We start from the raw sequence: 12,541 nt of genomic DNA, 5'->3' as shown, positions 1-12,541 counted from the left end.
CTCCCAGTTCTGATAGGAGGGCACGGGGTGCTTTTGGTTGCCGTCAGGGCGGAAGTGACAACTGGAGGAGTTTCCTAGTGTGTCCTCGGTGCAGATGGCGACATCATGGTGAGTGTAGGATCAGGGCCTGCTTTGTTTGTGGGAGTGCCAATCATTTGAAGAAGGACTGCCCATAAGTCAGGAAGGAGGAGCAAAAGCAGGGAGACAGTCTGGCTCTTGCCAGAGTGTTTACCTTGACTCAGAATGAGGCGGAGGCTAGCCCCTCAGTTGTGACAGGTCAGATTTCTAGTGTTGGGTCTTTATATACTGCATTGTTTGATTCGGGAGCTACCCACTCGTTTGTGTTTGCTAGGGTGATAGATCAGCTGTGTAGACCTGGTGTTATGTATGCTAGGGGTTTTCAGACTTTGTTGCCAACTGGGGAACTGGTAGTCTCTAGGAGATGGATTAGGGCTTTACTAGTAGAGGTAGATGGTAGGGAATTGTCTGTTGATCTGATTGAGCTTGCGATGGATGACTTTGATATGATCTTAGGAATGGATTGGTTAGCAAAATATGGGGCAACGATTGACTGCAAGCGCAAGATGGTGACTTTTGAACCAGAAGGGGAGGTACCCTTTGTATTCGTGGGGATGTCTAGTGGACTGCGAATACCTATTATTTCAGCATTGAGGGCTAGAGACCTGATGCAGGAAGGTTGCATAGGATTCCTAGCAAATGTTGTAGACACTTCTAGGGTTGAGTCGGCTGAACTGGGTGAGACTAGATTGGTGTGTGAATTTCCAGATTTATTTCCAGCAGATCTGCCAGGCTTGCCGCCGCAGCGGGAGATTGACTTTGTTATTGAGTTAGCGCCAGGGGTGGAGCCAGTATATAGGACGCCTTACAGAATGGCTCCAGTAGAGTTAAAGGAGTTGAAGATCCAGTTGCAAGAATTACTTGATTTGGGGTTCATCAGAACGAGTTTCTCGCCATGGGGTGCTACAGTGTTGTTTGTTAAGAAGAAGGATGGATCTCTTAGGATGTGCATTGACTACAGGGATCGATGATTTATTTGATAAGTTACAGGGGAGTACGATGTTTTCAAAGATTGATCTCCAGTCAAGTTACCATCAGTTAAGGATTAAAGAGGAGGACATACCAAAGACCGATTTCTGAACGAGGTATGGACATTATGAATTCCTAGTTATGTCCTTTGGATTAACCAATGCCCCAGCAGCTTTTATGGATATGATGAATATAATTTTCAAGGATTATTTGGATAAGTTTGTGATTGTATTCATCAACGACATCTTGGTGTACTCTCAGTCAGAGACAGAGCACAAGCAGCATCTGCGTTTGGTTTTACAGTAGTTAAGGGAGCATAAGTTATATGCTAAGTTCAGCAAGTGTGAGTTTTGGCTACCGCAAGTCACGTTTCTGGGTCACATCGTCAATAAGGAGGGGATTCTGGTTGATCCAAGTAAGAATGAGGCAGTTAGAGATTGGCCTAGACCGAGCAATGTTCCTTTATTTAAATTCAAATCTTTTTCATTTTAAATTCATTTATTTATTCAAATTAAAATGGGTTAGTTTCACTCCTTGAACTCTATAAATAGGACCTAGTACTCAGTCATTTCCTTCATTCTTCAAGCATTCTTCAGAGCCTCCAAGCTGCTAAGGTTACTATAGAGAGAAACACTTGGATTTTGGGTTAAAAGCTTTTCCAATCTAAGCTTTTCTAAACACTTGAGAAGTAAGATAGGGTGTTATTTCGGTATCGAGGTGTAGATCAAAGTCATAGTTCATCCAAGGTATTCTTATCCTTAAGTTCAGTTCTTCATAGTTCTTTAGTTTTCTTTTGTTTTCTTCCAGATCCTAACTTATTTTTATGATTCTTGATTAGGTGTTTAAGTTTCTTGAAACTTAAGGTTATTTTCGGTAAGTTTATTCTTTGATGGTTTAGTTCTCTTTTTCATCTCCTTTTCTTTAGAAACTCATGGTTTTACTGTTGGTTTTAGGAGTGTTCCAAATCTCGTTCTTGTCTCCATATCCTGGTTTTTGGTAAGAAAAATAGGTTAGATTATATGTGTTTATATGTTTATGTTATAATATGTTTTATGCTAAGATATGATATGTGATATGATATATGTTGTAGTCCTTGGGCATATGACTTGCTTAGATAGAAAGCCCCAAGAATTTTTATCATTTTCATGGTTTAGAGTTATGATTTACCCTACCTCGATTATTAGACAGAGGACCTAGATGGATTATCATATACTATAGTTGTGATCTAACCTACCTCGATTAGTAAACTGAGGACCTAGATGGTTTTATCACATACCACGTTAATGAGTTGATGGCCAATAATATTGTAGTCCTATATGATATACGTTTTTATAGTCATATGTTTTATAGTATATGCATTATGATATAGTCTTATGCTTTATGATTTATGACATATATGTTGTTAGTAGATTTTCCTTGTTGGGCATTAGGCTCATTCCTTTCTTTTTAGATGGTGCAGGAAAATGAGCATGCAAGGCGGGAAGGATTCGTGGCAACTTGGCATGTGTGTTGAGGATGAATGGATTGAATGGACTGTTGGAAGATTGAGGATGACGTTGTTTTGAAGTCTTTTGATTTATGTTTTATGTATTTCCGCACATAGTATTTAAACAATTGATTAAAGTTATGTTATTATTTTTTATGTACTAAACAATGGGTACCCATACCGTATTTTGTATTTGGCACAATATTTTGGGTTTTAAATAAAGTTATGTTATTTCTTAAATATGTATTCAAAATAGTAGCTATGTTTAGTTGCTTTTAATGGTCCGAGGTCTTAGAAATAGTCGGGGCATTACAGTTGGTATTAGAGCCCACAGTTCAAATGCATGAAGTTCTCCTTGATACACACGCACAAGCTCTGAATCTAACCACCAATGTAAGTGTCTATGTTTATTATGTTTATGTTTATGTTATTAGCTAACGTTTTAGCCATTATGTTTTCAGTTATAATGGATGGATCCTTGACCTATCAGGATATCAGAGCCATTAAGGCATTGAAAAGGATTAGAGAGCCAAGGATTACAATATTTATGTTAGAAAGAATCACTCAAATATTGATCTTATTCCACAAGGAGATAGTCCACCTTCAAACTACTAAGCAAATTATGATGAGAGCTACAGAACAATAAGTCCTAGTAATTAGGCTATTTTAAAGATTTTCCTTTTGTAATTTCAACATTAGAAGAAATATGGGAGACTATAGATGATGATGATGATTTACCAGTAGCCATGAGACATTATTTTCTCATACTTAGGTTCACCTCTAAGTTGGAATTTCAATTCACTAATGAACAAAAGCATAACATCTTCATGAATCTTCCCTAAGGTAGTTTTGAGGCTCAAGATAATGAAGATTATGAAGAAATAGATGATGACATGTTAGATGAAGGGTCAGATCCTGATTTTTAGATTTACCCTAGTTATTTTAAGTTTAGCTTATTTATTTCTTTATTGATTTATTTATTTTTGCATTTATGATTGTACTTAGTGAAATCTTTTTCCACATGAATATTATTGTTATTTTTCAATGACATGTATGAGTTTGATTTTTTTTTTATAATCATAAGAAATAATAAAATCATTAAATAATGACCAAGTTCGGTGAGGGTGGATACAAATCAATGGATTGGGTTCTGTATTAAGAGTTTAGGGGGCCATAGTAGTGGGAACGATTTTACTAGTCCCAACCCTCCCTCAATATGGTTAACTTTGGAACAACGACGAATTTCAAGCCTGAGAATTAAGTCATATAGGATGATTAGAAACAGACTTAGAAAATAATTAAGATGGCTGATTTTCTAAGTATAGAAACACACCCTAATAATAAAGAAGGCTTACATAATTTTTTTCATAAGAAATCATAACTAATAGGTTCAAGTTATGTTTGCTTAGACTAATTTTTCCTTAGAGCCTATTAGGGTAAGTTCTAATATTTTTTTTCTCGACTGTTAGAAATTTGCTGAAGATGTTGCTCAAAAGATCTGCACGCACAGCTGGCAATGCCTCCAATGCCTCCAACAAGACTAACGAAGCCCCTCAAGTTCGAAGAAGGGGAACACGTGCTACCAATGCTGTTGCTAATAGAAGTGCACCGCCTCCGGTTGACTACACCCCTGAAATTGTCCGGCTACGATAACAAGTGGAAACTGCTGCAGGAACAACGACAACAGACTCAGCCGCAGCCTCAGATTCAGCCCCAGCCTCAGCCACAACCGCAGCCTCAGCCAGCGGTTCAAGCACCCCAGCAAGTAGGTCCGTATGGGGGATGGCCAATGGCGAACTATGCGCCTTGTCCAGCTCAATACATAGAGCCAGTATATGAGCAGTTTCATAAGCAACATGCTCCAAACTTTGAAGGGACAACCGACCCCTTCGAGGCAGAAGAATGGTTCAGGAATGTAGAGCCGATCCTAGCACACATGAGCCTCGGCAACGCGGATCGCATATCCTGCGTTTCTTCTCTTCTGAAGAAGGATGCCAGAATCTTGTGGGATTTAGTACAGCAGACTCATGATGTCACCACCATGACTTGGACGAGATTTGTGGAGCTCTTTCATAAGAAGTATTACAACTCGGCAATCATCGCCACGAGGGTGGAAGAATTCACCAGTCTGAAGCAGGGCAACTTAACGGTAGTAGAGTATGCTTGACAGTTCGATCATCTAGCCAAGTTCGCGCCAGAGTTGGTCCCAACCGATTTCCTGAGGGTTACCAAGTTCATTAGGGGACTCAGACACAAGATTGAGCTAGGAGTCAAGCTAGCAAATCCTGGAACCACTTCTTACACTGATGCTCCAGAAACAGCTATAGAGGTGGAAAGGCTTTAGGCATGTGTCAGTAAGGAGGAGGCCAGCAAGTCTGTGTTGGGGTTTTATGCCCTAATTAAAACCCAAATTCTTTGTAATCTCATTTTATTATCAATAAAAGAATAGAAATCATTTTTTGACTTGGTCAATCACTTTGCTCACATGTTTTATTTTCATGATTATTTGTTTAATATAAACTTCTATTAAATCCCGAGCATATAGCTAATCTTATTTATAGTGACGTAATCACAGTGGAATATAAATATGATTATATGTTCAAAAATAAGTTAGTCCTAAGATTAGTCAGTGCACCGGATTTACACTGACTTGCCAATCTACGATATGATCTACTTACACATTACAGTGTTATGTTCTTTCCAGAACATTAGCAAAGTAGATAAGATCGGATGTATTTGTTACATCGGACAGGACCGATATTGACAGTTGATAAGATAAGTAAACATACCGTTATTATCTATTCTAGTCATATCACATAGTTGACCATAGGTCAATTCAATCTCAATTCTGAGTGGTTAGTATTCTAACTGATTGTATTATTTGAGTTCTTTGACTTGTTCGTTACTAGCTTTCCCTACGGACTAGCCCATACTTACATCTTGGGAACTCGGTAGTATAATTGAGTGGGAGTGTTAATCATAGATATGAACATCTATAGCTTCTGATGAAGAAATGAAACGATGGTTTCCTTTTAGTTTGGTACAAGGTGTTAAATGATAGAGATCTCATTTCAGTAATTAAATTAGTTTACTGAAATATCATTTACAAGGAACTAAGTGTTTTAAGGATAAAATACAATGAGGGGTAAAACGGTATTTTAGTCCTATCTCATTGTAGACCGTCTATAGAGGATTGAGTGAAAATTATGGTTGTAACAATGGATAATTAATAGCGTATCTATATTTGTTATAGAGCGTTCAATGAATTCAAGAGTGCAATTCCAAGTCTATAGTGGAGTCACGAGGAATTAATAAGTTAGTAAATTTATTTGTTAAATTTATGATAACTTATTGGAGCTTGATTTCATAGGCCCATGGTCCCCATTGTACCTTGGATAAAATCATCTAGATAGTCTCAATTAATTGATTTAATCATCAATTAGAATTATCAAAGTTGACCAGGTCAATTTTGGATAGTTTCACAGAGTTGTGTAATTTTGAGAAGAAAAGAGAAATTATGGCAGATTTATTAATTAAGATAAATTAGTATCTAAATTAATAAATAAATTTAAATAAAGGTTCAAATTATAAATAATTAATTTGATAAAGGATTTAAATAATTATTTAATTAATTAAATCAATAAAAAATAATACAGGCCTTGATTTTAAGTCCAATGGACTTATAATCAAATGGGAAATTTCACGGGCCTATAGCCCATGATAATTTCGACCTAGGGCTTCAAAATGGGTGTTATTTTATTGGTTTTTTAATTAAATTAAATGACCTAATTGAGTCTATAAAAGGAGTGCTTAGAGAGAAGATTTTAGAGACGGCAGATAAGTCACAAGTCAGATTTTCTGATAGTTTTATATTCTCTCTAAACACAAGTCCTTTTCTAAGCCACTTTGTTATTTTCTCTTCTTCTCTCTATATATATCTCATGTGTTGAGAATTGCCCACACTAGTCTAGGTGGTTCTAAGGATACATTGGAAGATCGTGAAGAAAATAGAAGATCGGTTCAGTTTCTTGATAATACTTTGCGACAGAAAGGATACAAGAGTTAGAGAAACTGAAGGAAGGACTCTTAATTCCGCTGCGTATACTGTAAGTATTATATTATTTGTTTCTCTTTGAATTCAATTTTAGAAACATGTTTTAGGCTATCTCGTATTAATTTGTTTAATATTAGATATACATGAAAATAAATAAAGATCCTGTATAAGCTTTTTCCAACAGTCTGAACCTAAGTAGCAAAATCAACCTCAGAATGGTCGGAACCACAACAACAATCATCAGCATAGCAACAATAATGGCCAGAAGAGAAGGCGTCCTGACAAAAGAGCACGGACTAGTGATGGAAGCAATAGGTCAGGTTATGTAGAATATCCGCAGTGCTCCAAATGCCAAAAGAAACATCCTGGGGAGTGTCGTGCAAACACCAAAGGATGTTACAATTGTGGCCAGGAAGGTCATCGGAAGAGGGAATGTCCACAGCTCAAGCAAGAAGAGAAAAGGGACAACAAGATGGTTCCAGCCAGAGTCTTTGCCTTGACCTAGGGAGAAGCTAAAGCTAGTAACAAAGTGGTCACAGGTCAGATTCCTATCCTCGATAATATATGTTCAGTATTATTTGAGTCGAGATCAACACACTCATATATCTCGTTAGGAATTATAGAGAAATTAGACAAACTTTGTGAAAGATTTAGAACTAGGTTTGTGACAGGGGTGAAGTAGTCCTATCATCACAAATAGTACGAGGAGTACCGATCAAAATCGAGGGCATAGAACTAGAAGGAGACCTGATAGAACTAGAAATCAAAGACTTCGACATAGTACTGGGCATGGATTTGCTAGCAAGGCATGGCGCATCCATCGACTGTAGACGTAAGCAAGTGACATTCGAAATTCCTGACAGTCAGAGACTATGTTTTATGGGAAAGGTTTCAGGACTACGGACACCGCTTATCTCATCTCTCAAAGCTCAAAGGATGATAGAGAAAGGATGTCACGCATTCTTAGCCAGCGTTATGGATGTGGTAAAGGAAACAACACTAAAGGTTGGAGACGTTCGCATTATAAAGGAATTTCCAGAAATATTTCCTGACGACTTACCAGGTTTGTCGCCGACTAGGGAAATTGACTTCATAATCGAACTAGTACCAGGAACCGAGCCTATCTCTAAGGAACCATACCGGATGGCACCTATCGAACTCAAGGAGTTGAAAACGCGGTTACAAGAACTCTTATACTTGGGTTTCATTAGATTAAGTCATTCGCCATGGGGAGCACCGATTCTATTTGTGAAGAAGAAGGACGGAAGCATGCAGATGTGTATAGATTACCGCGAGCTGAATAAGGTGACAATTAAGAATAAGTACATGCTACCCCAGATCGACGACTTGTTTGATCAACTCCGAGGAGCGACTGTGTTTTCTAAGATTGATCTACGGTCCAGGTATCACCAGCTCAAGGCACGAGAAGAAGATATTCAAAAGACAGCTTTTAGAACTCGATATGGACATTATGAGTTTCTAGTTATGTCTTTTGGTCTTACCAATGCTCCAGCCACATTTATGGATTTAATGAATCGGGTCTTCAAGGATTACTTGGACAAATTCGTCGTAGTGTTCATTTATGATATTTTAGTATACTCCAAGGACAAAGTCGAGCACGGGGAACATTTAAGATTGACAATGTTACGGCTGAAGGAGCATCAACTTTACACCAAGTTCAAGAAGTGTGAATTTTGGCTTTCGCAAGTAGCGTTCCTCGGCCATATAAAATCCAAAGATGGAGTTGTTGTAGACCCAGCTAAGGTAGAGGCTGTGAAGGATTGACCAAGACCTAATAATGCGTTAGAGGTTAGAAGTTTTCTCGGGCTAGCAGGCTATTATCGGAGGTTTGTAGAAGGCTTTTCTAAGATAGCCACTCCACTTACCAACCTGACCCGGAAACAAAAAAAGTTCAACTAGAAGGATAGATGTAAAGAGAGTTTCTAGTTGCTCAAGGATAAGCTATGCTCATCACCAATACTTTGTGTACTGACACCCAATGGCAAGTTTATAGTATATTGTGATGCGTCGAAGCAAGGTTCAGGTTATGTGCTGATGCAAAATGACAAATTGATAGCCTATGCCTCAAGACAGCTGAAGGAATACGAGCAACGCTATCCAACGCACGATATGGAATTGGCAGCGGTGGTCTTCACATTGAAAATCTGGCACCACTATCTTTATGGAGAACGGTGTGAGATTTATACAGACCGCAAAAGCTTAAAGTATTTCTTCATGCAGAAGGAGCTCAACATGAGACATCGCAGGTCGTTAGAACTAGTAAAGGATTATGACTGCAAAATCCTATATCACCAAGGATAAGCAAATGTAGTTGCTGGTGCGCTAAGCAGGAAGAGTTACAGAAATCTAGCAGCATTATCCAAAATAGAAAAGCTGCTCCAGCAAGAGCTGATTAATGCCATAATATTAGTAGTTATTGGTAAACTGGCTAACTTTTCCATCAAGTCAAGTCTGTTAGAAGATATACAGATCGGGCAAGGGCATGATGACACGTTAGTATCTCACATAGCTGCAGTCCAAGAAGGCAAGGCCACAAATTTCTCTATATCAGGACAGGGGTTCTTGAGATATAAGAGTCGGGTATGCGTGCCGAATGACCATGGAATTAAGATAAAGATTTTCGAAAAGGCACACACTACCCCATACTCAGTTCACCCAGGGTAGACTAAGATGACTCACGACCTTAAGGCACTATATTGGTGGCCAGGAATGAAGAAAGACGTAGCAGAAAATGTGTCCAAATGCTTAGTATGCCAGCATGTGAAAGCATGTGAAAGCGGAACATCAGCGACCTCCAGGCTTATTGCAACCGCTTAGTATCCCATAATGGAAGTGGGAAGACATAGCCATGGACTTTGTGATAGGATTACCATAAACAAATAAGTAGCATGACTCGGCTTGGGTAGTAGTAGATAGACTAACCAAGTCAGCTCACTTCCTGCCTGTAAAGACTACGTATACTGCCGACCAAAACGCAGACATTTATGTTAGAGAAATAGTACGACTGCATGGAATCCTTAAGACCATAGTATCAGATAGAGGATCGGTTTTTAGATCAAGATTTTGGGGAAGCATGTAGCAAGCTATGGGTACCAAGTTAAGTCTTTGCATGACATTTCATCCGCAGACCAATGGTCAATCCGAGCGTACCATACAGATTTTATAAGATATGTTGAGCGCTTGTGTACTAGACTTCGGAGGATCGTGGAGTAAGTATTTGCCACTAATAGAGTTCTCCTACAACAATAGAAACTATTCAACGATCGGTATGGCACCCTATGAGTTACTTTATGGAAGGAAGTGTCGATCGCCGTTACATTGGGACGAGGTAGGAGAAAGACAACTTCTTGGACCCGAAGCTGTTAGAGAGGCTCAAGATGCAGTGGCGCTGATTAGAAAACGTATGCTCACTGCTCAGAGCCGACAGAAAAGTTATGCGGATGCCAAGCGGGGAGATGTGGAATTCAAAGTCGGAGATCAAGTCTTCTTAAAGATATCTCCTATGAAAGGTGTGAAGCGGTTTGGGAAGAGAGGAACACTTTGTAACGACCCTAATTCACTAATAAGGCTTAAGGGCCTTGATTAGTATGCCGGGAGGGCATGATGGGAATTATGTGTGATTATTATGATTAAGATGTATGATTATGATTTTAAGCATGTTATATGACTATGTGAATTATATTATGTGATAATTATGATATGTGAATTGTACTGCGTGGGTGCTGTGATACAAACGTGATGCACGTGCCAAGGCGGTCCTAGGAAACTAGATAAAGGTAACTGGTGACTTGGTAACCTGTGTAACCATTAGTAACTATAGAAAGTAACAGGTTTCTTTGGGAAAGTGGTAGAATTGCAAAGTTAGGGAAAGGAAAAATAAGCCCTTGAGGTCTAGTTAGTAAGTGATATTAATGGAGGGTTAAAATGGTAAGTTGGTAGTAAATAGATGAGTTTGAGCTGAGGGAATAACATATACGTATAATATTTTGGAGAGGGGTTTATGCTGAATGGTGGAAACCTAGAATTAGAACAAAAAGGAGATAGAAAGGAGAAGCAGAAATCTAGACTCTTGGAAGGAGAATCAAGGGATGTCTGATGTTATCAACCAAGTTTAGGCCAAGAAAACTCAGAGGTAAGATTTTGATTATGCTATATCTAAGTTTTAAGTCTGAATTTTAGTTAAGGAAGGTGAATTGAGATAAGTTGGTGGCTGGTTTTATGTAATTTCAGAATTTGGAAACCAAGGGGGAAGAAGGTCAAGAGCTGGAGGTTGAACCTATCACTTAAGGTAAGGTCTCTGTATGTTTATTAGATTTGTTTTGTTAAGGTTTAGGGAGTTTGAAGTGTGGGTTGTGCTTGAATTCAAGCTGTGCATAACTTTTCTGGTTTGAGTTGTCAAGTGGGAATTCAAGAGTGAATTTTAGGATTGAAGGTGTGAGTGAGCTTAGGCATGATGTCTTTGGGTTGTTGTGAGGTTTGTTAGGGGTTTAGAGTTGGTTTTGGGACTTAGGATAGAGTTTGGGGTGAATTGGTGAGGTTGGAGCTCGGGAAAATGCGAAGGAAAACCCAGAAATCTGGGTCTGCGATGGTGTGCCGCGGCACGGCTTCTGCTTGCCGCGGCCTAGGGGTCTCTGGAGGTGGGTGCCGCGGCACAAGGCAAAATTCAGGGAGTGATATTTTGCAATTTTTGACCTTTGCTCCGGGGGTTCGGGGGATGTCTCCGGGATGTTGCTCTAGGGTTTTGGGGGTTCCGAGAGTGTGGATTAGGTACCGGGAAGGTAGTCTTGGATTGGTTAATGACAAGGAATATTATATTTGTGTTTGATTAGGACTTTGGAGAAGCTCGGGATAGAGGACCGTGCTTGTGGCTACGTGATATCGGAAACCAGCGAATTGAAAGGTAAGAACACTGCACCCGAATGTATGATTGTGATGGGACTAAGTGCTCCCGAGAATTGTTTTGTGTCATCGTTGGTATTATGCCAAGGGACACGTGTAAGCGGTCTAAGAGTACCGTTCATGAATTTAGCGCATGGGACGCGAATTGGCCACTGGGAGCCAGAAACGAAAGGATAACAGAGGGAGCAGCTTGTGAGCGCTAGCCCTGGTTATCATCTGTGCATTGTGTTATATGAGTTGAAATGCTCTGTATATGAAATACTTGACTATTGATATGCTTGAGTTTATGAGATGTTATAAGTGAGATTGACTTGACAGCTAAATGTGCATGCTCTATTATTGATATATGTTCTTGCTGGGCCTTGGCTCACGGGTGCTTCGTGGTGCAGGTAAGGGTAAGGGCAAGCTGGACCAGGCCTGAGGTGGAGAGCTCCGAGGTGAAATGTACATAGCCAGCCGTTCGATCACCACGGTCGAGGAGTGTGTCAGGACGGAGATTACCTAACCACTCATTTTGCCTTAGTATGGCTGTTGATGTATATAGACTTTGTAACTTTTGTAAATGACTTTTAAACTGTCATTTTTGGGATCCCTTGTACATAAACAATGTTTAGTAATGAAAATGTATCTTTTGAGACCAAAACTCTTTTAACCTTAGTTCCTCTACTATTTGAGTAACACGCTTTTACTTTAAATACTTGATTAGCAAGTTTGGCACATTATAAACACACAGTGTAACGGTCTTGGCTATCCAGGGCGTTACACACTTAGTCCCCGGTTTATAGGTCCTTTTGAGATATTGGACAAGGTGGGAACAATTGCATATAGATTAGCCCTACTGCCAACTCTAGCAGATAGCCACAATGTGTTTCACATCTCGATGTTGCGTAGATATGTGCTAGACCCATCTCACGTCCTCAAGTATGATACGATAGCACTCCAGAAAGACTTGAGTTACAACGAACGACCAGTTAGCATCCTAGATAGAGGGATGAAGGAATTACGGTCTAAGAGTATTCCGATACTCAAGGTCC

At 39.4% G+C, this 12,541-nt stretch overlaps 1 long non-coding RNA gene across 1 annotated transcript; it reads left to right on the top strand.

Annotated features, from left to right (window-relative positions):
* Positions 1-10,583: 10,583 nt before the first annotated feature.
* On the top strand, positions 10,584-12,140 carry LOC133804766 (uncharacterized). Its single transcript, XR_009878609.1, has 2 exons — positions 10,584-11,508; positions 11,897-12,140. It is a non-coding gene; the product is annotated as an uncharacterized LOC133804766 (long non-coding RNA).
* Positions 12,141-12,541: the final 401 nt, after the last annotated feature.

Source organism: Humulus lupulus, chromosome X (genome assembly GCF_963169125.1).
Source record: "Humulus lupulus chromosome X, drHumLupu1.1, whole genome shotgun sequence".
Taxonomy (NCBI): Eukaryota; Viridiplantae; Streptophyta; class Magnoliopsida; order Rosales; family Cannabaceae; genus Humulus; species Humulus lupulus.
The sequence above is the reverse complement of the archived record's forward strand: the minus strand, read 5'-3'. Positions and strand labels throughout refer to the sequence as shown.